Genomic DNA, 16,254 nt, shown 5'->3' on the forward strand with positions numbered 1-16,254 from the left:
GTTTAATTACATCCAGCTGCTTCAGGGCCACCGTGCTGTGGTCAAGTTCCGCCTCCAGGCTGCCTTTCAGGCGTTTCTCGAGCGGTATAATAATGACTATAATAATGAAATATGCATAGTTTACCTTTTAGGTAATAACTCAATATGCTGCCAGATTAAATTACTTTGAAAAACATAATTGTATTGATGGCATTTTAAATAATGAACAAGAAAAAATGAGTGATCATAAGTGGCCACCAGCTACACACACCTTTATGGTAATTAGTAATTAATCTTAAAGACGTACAACAATGTTTAATTAATTTTGACCGCTTTTTTACAAGTGAGAAAAAATCTCGGGTTGGTAATGATGCGTCTTTTCTTTAGGACTGCTTCCTTCTCGACACTGGCTCTGGGGTGTACGTGTGGATTGGCAGTGGCTCCAGCAAGAAGGAGAAAGTCAAGAGCATGGAGATGGCAGGTAAAGAAAGTTATTACTGTATTATGAGAAAGTGCCAAGAAGTAAGGCAGGTTAAAGCATAATGTTAACATCACAGTGCTAAGTCTAGAGATTTTTAAAAGGAATAATGTATGGTAAATCTTGCAATTGTAGTATGTACAGTATTTATAATTGCAGATAATATCCTAATATAAAAGCAGTTCTGATTGAAGGCCATACTATAAAGCATTATAATACAGTAATACAAGGCTTGGAACCTTTTTTTTTTTAATAAACTTGCCCTCAAATGTACAAATGCTGAGGTTTATTCTATTAATTACATTACCTTGTATCCATGTGAAGCTTCAGGACAATTAACAAGAAACTTGATATAGTATTTATGAGTAGTAACAGATACTTCAGCATTTCAAAATACTGTACATCCAATTTTTAGCCAACTACATGGAGAAGAAAGGATATCCCAAATGGAGGAGCGTACAACGTGTGGTTGAGAAAGCGGAACCGGCTGTATTTAAAGCATACTTCAAGACGTGGAAGGAGCCCCAAGAACAACTTGGTCTCGGCCGTGTCTTTACTCAGAGACAAATGTCAGCAGGCAAGTCCTAACTTAATGTTGAATACAGTGTGTGAATTTTTTAAACTAATGATTTTATTGGTTATCCAAAGAATATTTATTTGAAAAATTACTGCCTTGGGAAAGGGCATTGAAATTGTTTTTAATATACTGTACTGTAACAACTTGTTTAATATTTGACATTAAGATTCAATGCATCCAATTTTATTTTGGTAGCAATGCATTGATTTTCTCTACATAGTATTTTTGGGCCTTTCAAATGAGACCACCATATGGGTTAAATATTAATTAAAATGTAATAAATGTAAATTTAAACCAATATATAAATGCAATTACCAACAGTGTTTGTCAAAGGTGCATGTGATGTATATTGTGTTTGAGCCACCTTAAGAATGGAGTGCGTATGAAGCTGTCACTGTGTTGTAAGCTAGACTGAAGAAATATTTTCCCTGTATCACAGGTCTCGGATTTTCCGATACTTTACAGGGTTCCATATGTTTGATGAGGATCTAGCTTCTCTTGATTGATACATCATCTTATGAGGCTTGACCTCAGTCCTGTAATTTGTTTTTTTGGTGGGTGGGTGTTCTTCTACCAGTATTTTATGTTTTAAGGTGGTCAGGCTCTTTCTCTACCTGCCTTGAAGCACATTGGTTCCCATCCTCCCACATTGGGTTATAAGACTTAAAAAATTTGGATTATCCATCAAAATGTCAAGATGATAGTTGTAATTAATAATTCATTGTATCGGGGACAGGCAGCCAGTGTATTTATTCACGATAGGCTTATATCGCGGTCCCCCTCAAGGTTGAATTACTTACCCCCCCCCCCTCTCATCCAGGATGCAACTCTACAACAAGCTGACTAACTTCTGAGTACCTATTTGTTGCTAGGTGAACAGAACCATTAGGTTATAGGAAATCCTCCTAACCATTTCTGTCCCGCTCGGGTTCAAACCCAGAATTCTCGATTGGGAGCCGAGAGCAAACCCGACTGTACTACCGAAACCCTCAAGTAGAGGGTTGTTGTGTAGAGGATAGGGGTTCTGTGCTGCCCTTGTCACAAAGGGGCAGGGAGGCCTGATGGCTGAGTAGACAGCACTCGGGATTCGTAGTCCTAAGGTCCCGGGTTTGATCCCCGGCGAAGGCGGAAACAAATGGCCAGAGTTTCTTTCACCCTGATCCCCTTGTTCACCTATCAGTAAATAGGTACCTGGGAGTTAGTTGCTACAGGCTGCTTCCTGGGGATGTGTAAAAAAGAGGCGTGGTAGAGACTCAGACCACGGGGACCCTAAGCCCCAAAATCATCTCGAGATAATCTCAATATAACCTCAAGATAACCTCAAGAAGGGCATGCTGAGTCTACCTGAGCCAGTGGGGTACATCTTTGGTTCAGTCTTTTCACAGGTGGCAGGATACTTGTCTACCACAGTATAGGATGGTTCTCTGGATAAAAACTTTTGTTCTATCTGGAGAAAGGATGGCTTATGGTTTCCAGCTTAGCCCATCTTCATTTGTGGCCGAGGATTAAGCATTGTCAGAAGTGATATTAGAGGAACCAGTCTGGCTTTATTTTGATCTTCCTTGGGTGTAAATCTCTTGGCCAGAGAGCATATGGGGAAAATGTTATATCCCCCCACAAAGTATGTTGTTATTTAATTTATTTTTTCCTTGAGTTTGATTTAGGAATCATCCATATACAGAGGATGATAAACTGGCCTTTCAGAAACATTTGACATCTTGTCTCCCTGCTCCTCAGATCAGGCAGGACCTCAAACATTTCTCTTTGCAAAATATGGGCCAAGCTTATGAGGCTGATCGAGTTCTCATGAAGATTGGTTCGCTTCTGATTTCTGGTTTTAGTGCCAGATCCCTGCTACCTTCTGAATGCTGGCAATGCCTTTTTTTTTATTAGAAAGTGGCAGCTATTTTGCCATTCATGTATGTGAGAGTTGTGGGATCTTCTGTGTGTAATGCGACCTGGTAGGTGAGCATCTGGACAGCACTTAACAAGACTGTCAATTCTCCTTTTGTTCCTTGTGAAGGAAGCTGCCAGCTGCTGGATATACAGATTACCACACTTGTCACATCATCTTGTTGCAGTGGACTTGAAAGCTCTCTTACTTGGTAGAGCAATTAAACAAATATTTTTTAGTAGTGTCCACCTTCCTAATCAAGGTTGGGAGGCTTTGCCCAAGATATTTGCCCTGTTGGGGCCTGCCACTGTTTGCTGAACTTTTGTCCGGTGCTTTACTTGCAGATGTGCAGTTTTGAGTGTTCAAATCCCCCTATTTTGGTTTTGCATTCTACTTTTTTTCTTGACACAGGCAAATGTCACTAATGAATCATGTAGAGGGGACATGATTAACAAATAAATCTCCTAAATCATGTTTTTGTCATACCTGAAATGTTCTGCATATTAGTGTCTTTTATGTAAAGTGCATGTCTTCCCTATGAATTTTCCAATTTCATGAATGAAATGTGTATACTGTACTTTCATATACAGTAAATGAAATATTATGTTGTGACAGAAATGTCTACTTGTTGTTTGCACTTTTTGCTCTTTCTTCAAGCTCTTTCTAATTTCAAACGAGAAATAAGATAATTTACAGAAGACTTTATATACCAATATGTGGTTACAAAACTATGAGAGATGAAATGTATTGCTCCTCCAACAGAATACTGTATTGTAGATATTTAACAATGCAAGTGAAACTAATGCAATTGTCCTCTTCAGTTACAGCTACAGAGACGGACTTTAATGTTAGCTCCCTGCATGCTGAGAAGCGCCGCCTCTTGCAAAAGAATGCAGGTCCTGCCTTTGGTTTCATGCCTGATGACGGCTCTGGCAAGGTTTGTAATAAAAAAAAAAGCCTGTTTATAAGAAATTAACTATTGGTTATATGCTCATTAGTCTGTTCTTTGGCACTTTAACTTCTCCTCAAGTGTCACATTACCTTACTTTATTTTTTTCAAGATTTCGTATTTTCATTGTCTCCGAGTGTGGTTTTCACATTATATATTGTGCCTTTAAAAGTTCATAAATTCACTTTTAATAAATTTTTGTACTTTGGTGTCCATCTTTGCAGATTGAAATTTGGCGCATTGAGAACTTTGAACTTGAGCCTGTCGATGAAAGTGCTTATGGGTTCTTCTTTGGTGGGGATTCCTACGTCATGAAGTACACATACGAGATCAACGGCAACCAGCGTTACATTCTTTACTTCTGGCAGGTAAGTTCAGTGATGTTGGAAAAGCTTTCAAATTATACAATCATAATCAGAATTAGACATTCTTGGTAGAGGATATCTAATTCATATTCTTGTACACTTTGGATACCTTAGTTTCCTCAAGTTTGTTTATTTTGATCTTGTACTGTGTGATACACTCATTTAATGTTTAAAATTACAAGGTGCTATTATTTAAAGAATTTTGTTTAAATAGTACATTCTCATAAAGCCGCTGACACCATTTCAGGCAAGTCTTAAAGCTATCAAATTAGTTGCCATTAATTATACTTCGGGAGTTTGCAAGTTACTGTAAAAGATGAACAGCCAATCATAAATTCTTGACCCTGATGACCGAGATACATCAAGAATTTTCAGTTAATGAAAGTACAGTACAATCCACTTTTAAATAAAGTAATTAACATGAGTTATAGTTAATATGCTGGCCCTTTCTGTTTGTTTAGGTAATGTTTACTGTATATAATATTAGTACTAGGGAAAAAATGATGATGATGATAAAATTGAGTTTTACGACTGTTTGTGGTACCAGAATCGATGTACTGGGAAGCTACTGAAGCCTCCCAGAAAAGACCATTTCCTTACATTTAATACTTATATATTGCACTAACAATATTGAAATGTTATGGTAGAAAATATTTTATTATTTAGAAATGTACAAATGCAAAGCCATGATAAATTGTGTTGCACTGATTTTTAATTTTCTTGTCCTAGGGAAGTGCCAGTAGTCAGGACGAGAGGGCTGCATCCGCTATTCACACCTTTCGCCTCGACAATGAGCTGTGTGGCAAGGCTGTACAAGTGCGTCTTGTCCAAGGATATGAGCCAGCACATTTCCTAAGAATTTTTAAGGGTAGGTTAATAATTTTTCATTGATAATCAAAACAATAGAGTATGTGGTCTGAACTTTAAAATAAAAATTCTGTAGGTAAAATTTGAGATGGGAAAATAATGTCAGTTTAAAACACTTACACTTTCATTATTTTGTAATTAACATGCTTAGTATTACTTCTCTATTATTGCATAACAAACAAATCTGATGACCTACTTTGTGGCTTGAAGTGTAAAATGCTATTCTTTTGTGTAGAGCAGAATTAATACAAAATGGTAAAAATGTTTTAAGGTCGTATGGTGGTATTCCTTGGTGGTAAGGCTTCTGGCTTCAAGAATGTACATGACCACGACACCTACGATGTTGATGGTACAAGACTCTTCCGGGTAACTACAGTATTTTATTATTTCTCTGTAGGAGTTAAACTTCTGATATGCAGCAGATTTCTGTTTAGGCTTATGAAAGATATCCCTTACAGCTTGATATAGCACTTATTATTAAACTAATGAAAAAGGTATATAATATTATACCAGTCAGCCAAAAATAGTTAATTTGAGAAATAGATACCAAATGCTGAAGCAAGATGTTTGGTTCAGCTTTTCAAGAGCATCGGTATCTTTCCTATTATAAGCTATATCTACTTCCTTTAAATTACATGACCTTGTTATGGAAAATAGTATGAATATATTTTTTAAATACTAGTATTTAATATGCTTAGTATAACATTTGTGTGATCATTGCTGCAGGTGCGTGGCACGTGTGACTTTTGACACCCGCGCCGTCCAGGTGCCTGAGGTGGCCGGCTCACTCAATGCTGATGATACATTCGTTTTGGAAACACCAGGAAAAACTTACCTCTGGATTGGCAAGGTCTGATTTACTAGTTCCAAATATTTTTTCTTGTTAATATTAAAAAACAAAAAAAACAGTATAAAAACTGAACACATTAACGTAGCTAGATTTCTTGACAGCATGATTTAGTTCTCACTAAGTTAATTGCCTTTGTAAAATTGCTGAACTCTATTTGTGGACTCATAGCTGTAATAGAATATACAGGTATTGTAGCAAAAGTTGACAATGAAACAATTTATATAACTACAGTATTTGAGAGAAACAGATTTGTAGAGCAATGCTTGGTGGATATTTTCACGAATCACTGTGTTTAAAAAATCTCCTACCTTGACTATCCAGGGAGCAAGTGAAGAGGAAAAGGCTATGGGCGAGAAGGTTGCAGAGCTGGTATCTCCTGGTCGTGACCTGCAGGTGGGTATACGTGCACATTTGGATAAGTTATTTTCACAAGATATTCCTTTGAAAAATAAAAATTCTGATGTACAGTACAATACAGTATTTAGAAGTGCTTGTCAGTATCACCATCTGCTACAGCTCAGCAATGCTTGGAAACTTGTGATTTTGATATTTTATTTATAAATATTACGTTTAGAGTATACAAAGATTTCTTGATAACTCAAGCGTGTAGGTCAAACTACTGTATTCACTTTAGTGACGACTGATCATTTACAGTCATTGTGCCAAACATTTGCTCCATTAACTAAACACCTGGGACACTGCAATTGAAAGAAGGGTTAACTTTTGTTCCCCAGGAATGAGAGAACTCTTGCACATGATTAGTCCCATGGCAGTCATAACATGAGAGGAGAGGATTCCCAGGACCCAATAGAATTAGGTGGAATGAAATATAAAAAAAAAACTGCTATTATTGAGGGAACGGTTCATTGGCATTCAAGACAATGATGATCCTCTAAAGAGGTTTACCTTCCTTGCAGTACATACTCCTACCCTGAAGACACCAACAATATTGTGATTTGTCAAGTTATATAAATAAAAATTATTAAAACACCGTATATTAGAGATATGATACTATGGAGTAATCATAGGTACACAATGTATATTATATAATGACTCCAGTATACAGAACTTCTGGGGCATAATATAATTAGGTCATTTGTAAGTTTAATGGGATAACTTAATTATGTTGCATTGCTTCTCATTTGGTATTGAGCTGATGAAGAGCTTCAGCAAATGACCTACAAGTCCTAATTGATATTTAACTTTTTAGGAAGTCTTGTAACAAGATAGTCTTGAATGTCTTAGGACAAATGATGGTATCTTGGTGAAAGCCAAACAAGATGCCATCATTTACTGGTACCATCAGGTTACCAGTCCCACCTGCATCAAGACGATTGATACCTCATTTATGACTTGCATATATGATGTTATTTGAAGTGCATGTGATTGCTTATATAGCTAGTGGACTATAGGGTCTCTGGACAAATCTAGTACATTATACCAACATGGGAAGAATTTAAAGACTATTCATTCCGTATACAGTACAATATCTCTCGGTAAATCTTCAAAATATAGTAGAATAACCGGTAGTACTGTATTCTTGTTTCACTTGATAGAAAAATATATTTTACAGCAGAGAATCTCTAAATTTAAAGTCTGAAGCATTATAGTATTTGTTCAGAGATTCCTGAACACCGGGAGCCGGTCGGCCGAGCGGACAGCACGCGGGACTTGTGAGCCTGTGGTCCTGGGTTCGATCCCAGGCGCCGGCGAGAAACAATGGGCAGAGTTTCTTTCACCCTATGCCCCTGTTACCTAGCAGTAAAATAGGTACCTGGGTGTTAGTCAGCTGTCACGGGCTGCTTCCTGGGGGTGGAGGCCTGGTCGAGGACCGGGCCGCGGGGACACTAAAAAGCCCCGAAATCATCTCAAGATAACCTCAAGATCCTCTCAAAAGGAATCTGATAAAATGTATTTGCCTTTCAAAAGGAATTGTAAATGTTTATATAAAGCACCATTAGAGAATAAAAAGTTCCATAGTTTTAGAGGTTTATTAATGTACCTTCATGTACAAGGTTGTGGCTGAAGGGGAGGAAAGCGATGACTTCTGGGCTGGTCTCGGTGGTAAAGGTGAATACTAAAATGTTCGCGAGCTAAACAGACCTCTGTTGTATCCCAGACTCTTCCACTGCACCATCTCTCCTGCTGGCTGCCTCAGAGTTAATGAGGTGTCTAACTTCTCCCAGGAAGTAAGTGGACTGCATTTTGTATGGTGTATATTGCATTGATGATTCCACTAAAGAATCTAAACTAATCAGCTACTGAGACTAGTCTGCAAGATAGTAATGAAATACAGTACTGCATTATACATTCATTTACTAAGTTAATTTCTCCCAACAGGACCTGAATGAGAATGATGTTATGGTTCTGGACTCTGGCGATGAAATCTATGTTTGGGTTGGACAAGGTTCCGATGACCAGGAGAAAGAGAAAGCCTTTGCTATGGCAGAGGTAAGATAAGGAGCTCATTTGATTTGTAAGATTTGAGCTCAAAGAGGAGCTCAAAATTATGGAAAATATGAAGCCATTCATCTTTCTAAAGGGTACTGCCTTTATTTTAGTGATTTATAGAGAAGTTGTTACGAACATTTTCCGATTCTTATAACTGTGATGATTTTTAAATCACTGATAAATGTAGCTTCTAAATCAAAATCTTTAGTGTACAGTGCAGTATATAATTATAGATATTACACGTTATGTTGTTACAACTTTCCTAGGTAACTAATTTACTGTAAATCTGTGTACACTAACTCAGTTATTAAGAGCAATATTACTTTTAATATATTGGAAAGAGATCCATATGAAAGTAACTTGGTGAACTCAAAGCTTCATCTTCCCATTGAGGTCACAAGAGATGGTGCCCGCTGGTAAATTCAGTTAAATTTTCCAAGTAATATATTTAGGCATTTAGTTTATTCAATAGTTTACAATGCTTGCCCAGCAAATGCACTGCTTTCAATACATCACAAATTTTTTTTATAAGATAAGTAAAAAAATCTAAGTTTATGCTGATAAACTCCAGCTGTAGCAACTATCTTTGTGAGTAGTAGGGAAACTTTACACTAATTAAATGGTAACCAGAATATATATTCTAAAAATTATTGTAGAACTGTAAATAATCAAACTCATGCTTGCACTTCATGTGCTTAACATTTTAAAGTATTATACAGTACCATAGAATGCACGGTGTAAAACACTTCTTCGTTACAGAACTACGTCAAGACTGATCCGACAGAACGTACCCTGGACTCGACTGTGATCCTACGTGTGACGCAGGGAGAGGAACCGGCTGCCTTCACTGCCATCTTTCCTGCATGGAACCCCGACATGTGGCAGGTACGTGAAGAAATGTTGAAATGCTCGGTCCAGTACAGGAGATGGATTGGGATATATAAAATAATATATAGTAAATTCATTAAAATATTTATATACCAGAAGTACAAGTTCTTGTGAACAAAACAGTGGCTAGTGATATGATTATGTAGTACAGTACAGTAATAGGTTGAGTAAAATAATTTATTATGGGGAAGATGTGGTACAAGTGTTAATATGCAGCTCATCCTCCTGTGTATGTAGTACTTACAGTAACGCTGAGGACCATTGTACATAGATTGACGTAAAAGGCAAGTAGAAAGTAGAACCCGATACTGAATTTGGACAAACTGGAAACATTTTTGTAATGGTGCTGTAAAGAAAACTTTATTTAACTAACCTCCCTAGACTTAATGCATGCTATCCGAGGCATAATACAGTACACACATTATTTACCAATATTCAGGTAAATCGGGTAAAATGTATGTGCTATCTTAGCCTAGGAATATTTGAGTTTGGTTTATAGTTTAATTTTTTGAACTCAATAAAGTGAATAGTACCAATTTCTACTATCTACTTGTCCGTTACGTCTATGTAAGTTCGATGGGCCACATAGTTGCAAAAAGTGCTATCTAAACAGGAGGATGGCTTGTAATGATAGTATTACTTTGTAAACCAAAATTTATGTATTGTGCTCAAAATTAGTGGTGATGGATTGGAGTAAATATTAATAAAATCCTAAAAAAAGTACAGTACAGTACAGTATACACAAAAGTGGCAAATACGTTGTGAATATATTGTGTTCTTAGGTTGTCGTGAAGAAAACATGCTGTATGTGCATTATTTTATATTAATAGTGCTCATTTTAAGTTTTTTTTTTTTATAAAGTGATAACAGTACACACGCAACTATAATAAAATTGCATAAATATGCAAGTGTTTCAAATGAAGTGGCTATCTTTTTATAGAGTGCACATAATGCTTCGTGGCTAATGTGTACATTTATCAAGTTTTATAGCCCTTTGAAAACTCACCATTATTCAGTGTTTCAGAATGGAAATAAGGGTATGTGAAGAATGTCAAATTACAATAGTAATAAGAGGTTAACGTTAATATTTGAACTTAAAGGTTCTTTACTTCTGAAGTACAGTACTAACATACAGTTCTTTACGATCAAAATATTAATTAACATTAATTCTAAACTGTGTACAAATTGTAAAGATGCTAACTTATAACGAGCATTAATTATAATGCCCATGGCATGCAAAGCATCATGGTTAGTTCTAAAGTGATAATTAAAAACAAATATACCATTTGTCTAATAATATAAGCATAGGGCAAAGAAATATATGCATTTACAGTATAACAGTTATATTTAGCTACATGATAAAATTAATAACAAAATTTGGCTTTGAATGAAAACGAAAAGCTTCATTCTGAGCATGACACTCGCATGCTCCTTAAGACAAGATATCCTGGTTCCAAAGCTCCTTAAGGGAAGATATATCCTGGTTCCAAAGCTCCTTAAGGCAAGATATATTCCAGCGTATTAGATCATGACAAGTCAGGCCAAGGGTGACAATCTGCATTGGCACAACAGGGATGGAGGGGGAGGAGGCTGTTGGTAGAGGACAAAGAAAAGGAAAACCACTAGAGTTAACTGAACTTTGATGCAGGCGTGAGATCATGATCGTGTAGGCCATGACCCAGATATGCTTCCACAGAGCATCCACATTTCCACCAGAAGAAATGACAATCATCTGATAGCTCTCGGTCAATAATGGTGCATCTGTATAGAGCTTTTATAACCATATCATCATTTTTTATAAAGACTTGGCAATAATAATGAAAATTGTCATATTACAATAACTGCAATGGTTCAGAAAATCAACAAACAATGACTGCACTTTTGAAGGTTAAAATAATAATCTACTTTCTACTAGAGACTGAAAGTTAAAATTTAGTCATGCATTATGATTTAGCAATAACCCTCTTGGTGGTGTGGTTTTGAGACATTATGCCCATTATTATTAGATAAAATCTGGTGGAAGTACTAGGCTGGTAGAAAGGAGCGAGGGATTTTGATAGATTTAATGTGTATGACCAGAGTACTGTAATCATGTGACAAGTGTCATGAATGACGAGCTAATGGTAGCAAGCATAACATGCATCCCTATACACCAAAACAATTCTCATAATTTACTTTGAAGAGAATTTTAAAATCATTATTGTATGCTAGTTTGTGTTTGTCGTTTATACTAGTAAATGATCATTATTGAGTATACATTACTGCTGTGAACATTTCAATTTTCTTGTGTAGCTTTTCTGTTAAGTATCTAGGCCCTTTTAGATTAACTTTTCTTTAAACACTCCACATAACTTTTAATGAGCATGGATCTTCAGTTCACTTGCACATATATGGGAATGAAGCTTGTTCTCCTCTTGCTCAAAATTGATATGAAACCATGTATACACTTTATAAAAGCTATAGAAGCAATTCTATTTGCCACTTAATTTTCAGTAATTGCATTATGTAGGTATAGCATGCTGCCTCTCTCATCACTTTCAACCAAATTATGCTTCACTTTCTATATATTCATTATTAACTTAAAATACTCTTCTGCTTTTACTGTTGACCAAATTTAAAATATTTCCTATTCCAGCACTTATAAATAAGTATTTTTAAAATATACTTCAACAAAGCAGATGGCAGTTATAAACAAGACTAAATGTTTCTGCTTATTTCCGTTGCAGAAGGTGGATCAGACTGCTTGCCGTACTGTGATGTGCGTTGTGTTTTGATAGGTGGTATTGCTTGTAGCTTCATCTACACACTGCTCTGCCTGTAGTGCATGCTGCCCTAAGGCATTATTCTCCTGCAGTTAGGCTGGGCAGACCTAGGTGTGGTGTGTTGCAAGATGCTCTTGTACAAGATTTGGTCCTCTGTTCCATGTTGGAAGAGGCTTTGGGGCAACAAAAAGACATGCAAAAATATCATCTCAATTTTACCAGTGTTAAATATTAAGGATTTACCGTCTAGAACAGTGGTTCTCAAAAGGGGAAGGCACTTGACTTCTGAGTGAGGTACAGTACCTGTATTTAAAATCTAATTGGATGGATATATGTCAGGGAAGGAATATCAGTGAGGGAATGAACTCCAAAATACAAAAGAATATACTTTGAGGAAACCTGGGATCACAATGGAAGGTTTGTGTCCTGGCACTCTGAGAACCACTGCTCTAGAACATACCTAGAAATGTGTGATGAGTGCTTGTAGCAGTATGCGTAGTGATGCATGTGTATCTTAGTCTGCCTGAAGCTGCTGGCGAGACCCATCAGTACCTTCATATGCAGCAAATGACGACAGTTTTGAGAGGGGCGGGCTGCACAAGACTTGTGATGCCCTTGGTGAAAAATTTATCTCGACACTACATCTGATCATCTGGGATAGAAGATGCAGTCAAGTTAAATTAGAGTCCTGGACACTAATGTAGCTGTAGGAAGATCAGAACTCATAATGAACCATTCCTAATCAGTGTATTTGACATTAAATTTGCTAGATTGTGATGACTAACATAGTGGTTGTTGCAGCAGCTTCCCAGACGAGCCGAGAAGTCTCAAAATATAGAAAAAGTTGTCAAAGATCAACCTGAAAAGAAAGACTTCTAACTTGCTGTTGCCAATGAGCGTGAAGTAAAACCGATCAGCTGAGGAACTTCAAACATACTAACCCTTTTGATGTATCCAAGGCTTCCCTCCTAATAATGTTGCAAACACTCGGGTCATGTTTTGGAAGCCGTTTCACCAAAGAATATTTAAAACATGTACAGTAGTATGCCATTTGCCACCTAATGCAAAGCCAAGGTAATATGCAGAATAAATATGAATTCAGTATCTTTACAATTATTCATTTGAAATTTAAAATCATATTGATTACCTAGTTCATACAGTTGGGGTCATGGGATTCTGAGTGTGTACATTTTAAATTTTCATCCAGTATTTGAAAAGCTGGTACATATACTTATTATATTTATTTATTTAAAAAAAAAACAATAAATTAACTGCCAAGTAAAGTCATATTGGCAATTTTTCTTTAAGGCCGACCCCAAAAAAGTTTAACTATTGTGATAGTGAAGATTAAAGTTCAGGTCTACCAAATGACACCACTATGATGACCAAACCACACATCAAAAGATGGAGAAAAGACGACATTTCGGTCTGTCCATGACTGTTATCAAGTCAAGAAATTATCGAGTTCACGACTTTAAAAAGGTCCAGAGCGGACCTAAACATAGTTGATTCTGCATCTTCTGATATGTAGTTTGGTTATCATATAACCACATTATTGTGACTCGTCTGCCATTACTATGCTACCACCTTAGGCATTGCAGAGACTGATATTTTATTTGTCAGTTTTGCTTCAGCTAGGTTTATGGTGTTCAGACAAGTACCCAAATTTTAAGTGCAAATTTTCTCAGGAGCAGTTGGGTCTCGCTACAAAAAGTTGAGCATTTTATACATGCTAGAGCTGCTAAAGCTCATATCAAGATAATGCTTAAAAAATACAATACATAAACTAGGCCAAGAACTCTATGTATCTTTTTTTTTTTTTAAATACAGTATGGGTAGAGTTAAAATGTTAAAATCTAACCAAGCTGCCAGTCACTTGCTACAGTCTCTCGATGCATACATCTGGATGTGTGATTTCCTATTTGTGGTTTACAGAATAGAACATGTTTTGTTTTTGTGTGTGTATATTCACAGTATACTGTGCTTGTGTGCTCATTTTTGTTTGGCCTCATTAACAAAAAACTATGAACTGCAATAAGTTAAAAATACTAGTACTGTATCACCATTCTTATTTTATAATAATTGGCATTTATAAAGTTAATCCTTAAAAAGAAAATTAACCCAATTTCCTCAAATGCCATTTTCTTCTAATAAATATACACATGTAAAAATAAATATATTTTATCACTGTTCTGTACAGTACTTGGGAATAAATCCTTCTTGTCAGTAATGTATTATAACGGCCTAAATAAAACACAAATTATTGTTAATGCCTCTTAAATCTAAATGTAATTAGTACAATAGGAAATTTTTGTATAGCTTTTTATAGAGCACTAAAAAATTCAAGCAAAGCCTTGGTCATTTCTCTAGAATCACCACCCACACATAGCATTATAAACTTAAATTAATCAATATACAGTATAATCATAAACCATCTCTATAGTTCATGGCAACATCACATTTAACAGCAAATGGTATATTAAATTTGTGGTAGTATGGATATCTTCATAAACATGACTGATGCAATCACATTCAATTTGCACCTTAGCCTGACTAATGCTGGCTCAGGTTGATCTGCGTTTTAGAATGGCGGGACTTGTGGTTACGCAGAGTGGGGTCTTTCCTCCCCACTCGCCGTACGTGCTGTTGGGCGTCGGCCCCTCCCCGGGCTCGGTTCCTTGGCCTTTGAGTCGGTTGGTTCCGTCCTGTGGGTGGATGTTTCCTCCCACCTTTTTTGGGGACGGTGTTTTCGTCATGTTTCCCCGTTCGATGGGGTTCTACGTGACTTCTGATCTCGGGTGCGCCTGCGCCTTTGTGTGCCTTCGGGACTAGTGTTGGCTTCTGTGTTCTCGAGGGTTCGGGAAGGTTTTTCGCTACTTCCCACATTATTGGAACGTTTGTCGGCTCCTCGTCCTTGTCGCCGTTTTGGGCTACTTGTGGCCCGGTTGGGCTACTTGTGAGCCGGTTGGGCTACTTGTGAGCCGGTTGGGCTACTTGTGAGCCGGTTGGGCTACTTGTGAGCCGGTTGGGCTACTTGTCGCTCTGTTGGGCTACTTGTCGCCCGGCTGGGTTCCTTTTTGGGCTCGTTGCTTCTTTGGCCGGTTTTATTGTTCCTGCTTCCTCTTTTGACTACTTTTCTAGTGCAGTAGTCCTGGTTGGCGCCTTCCCACAGAGGGTTGTGCGGTTCGGCCAGCGTGTCATGCGCTGTGGAGTTTGTTTTGGTCTGGGCGGTGTTTCAGTGCTGGGGTTTTGCGTCCTTTTTGCTACGGTGCTTCGCCTCTCGTTCTTCTCCCTGGCTGCGGTATGTGCCCCTTCGCTCCGGGGGTGTCCTGGTTCCCAGTTGTGGGGAGGACACCGCGGTTTTCCCTGTGTCATGGGTGTGGGCCCCCTCCTTCGCCTCTCCCTGCTCTCCTGTGGGTCCGGCTCTGGCATCTTCACTTGGCGGTGCTCCCAGGTTCTTCTGGGCACGGTTGAGTCGTGTCAAGTTCTTGCCACCGTTCGCCAGGTGAGTTTCTGCGGTTTGACGTCTTTAGCAGCCTTGCTGCTCGTTGTTCTCGTGTTGTTCCCGGGACTTTTCGGGGCTGTGGCGCCTTGGGTTGGCGTTTGCTGCCGGTTGTCTCGCTTCCGTGGGGGGTGCGTGGTGTCCGCCTCCCGGTTCTGTCCCTTTGACCTTCCTCTGTGGGTAATTAGCTCCGGGGAGCCGACGAGGCTCCCCCCAGAAAACCAGCGTTGAATGTAATGAAACGCCATTTTCTGGGTGAGACCCGGAGGCTCCCCGGCAACCCTCCCTCCCTCTGGTCGGCGGTTAGGTCCAGCGAGAAATGCTGGACCTACTGGGCTGTGGTGGATACATGGGTCCGTGGGCTGCTCCAAGCAACAGCCTCTTGAACAAAGCTCTCACAAGTCAAGCGTGGCCTCAGGCTGGGCTTGGGAGTAGAACTTCCAGAACCCCATCAAGCAGGGTACATTTCTACCTATTCAGATACTTTTTTACTTATATGAAAACTAGTTGCTGTCCTCTACATGCACCTCTAGCTTCTACTTACTCAAATTGGTACTATTCTATTGATATAGGTATATTTCTACCTATCTTTCATAGGTCCTTTTCACGAGTAGGTCCTTTTCTACCTGTACAGTACTTATTAAAACGAGTTACAGTACTGTCTTTACATATTCAAATATTTATTTTTCTAC

The 16,254-nt window shown here is 38.1% G+C and overlaps 1 pseudogene; it reads left to right on the top strand.

Moving 5' to 3' along the window:
* The first annotated feature begins 366 nt into the window (after nt 1-366).
* Nucleotides 367-14,286, top strand: LOC138353097 (gelsolin, cytoplasmic-like; annotated as a pseudogene).
* The last annotated feature ends 1,968 nt before the right edge of the window (nt 14,287-16,254 follow it).

Source organism: Procambarus clarkii, chromosome 56 (genome assembly GCF_040958095.1).
Source record: "Procambarus clarkii isolate CNS0578487 chromosome 56, FALCON_Pclarkii_2.0, whole genome shotgun sequence".
Taxonomy (NCBI): Eukaryota; Metazoa; Arthropoda; class Malacostraca; order Decapoda; family Cambaridae; genus Procambarus; species Procambarus clarkii.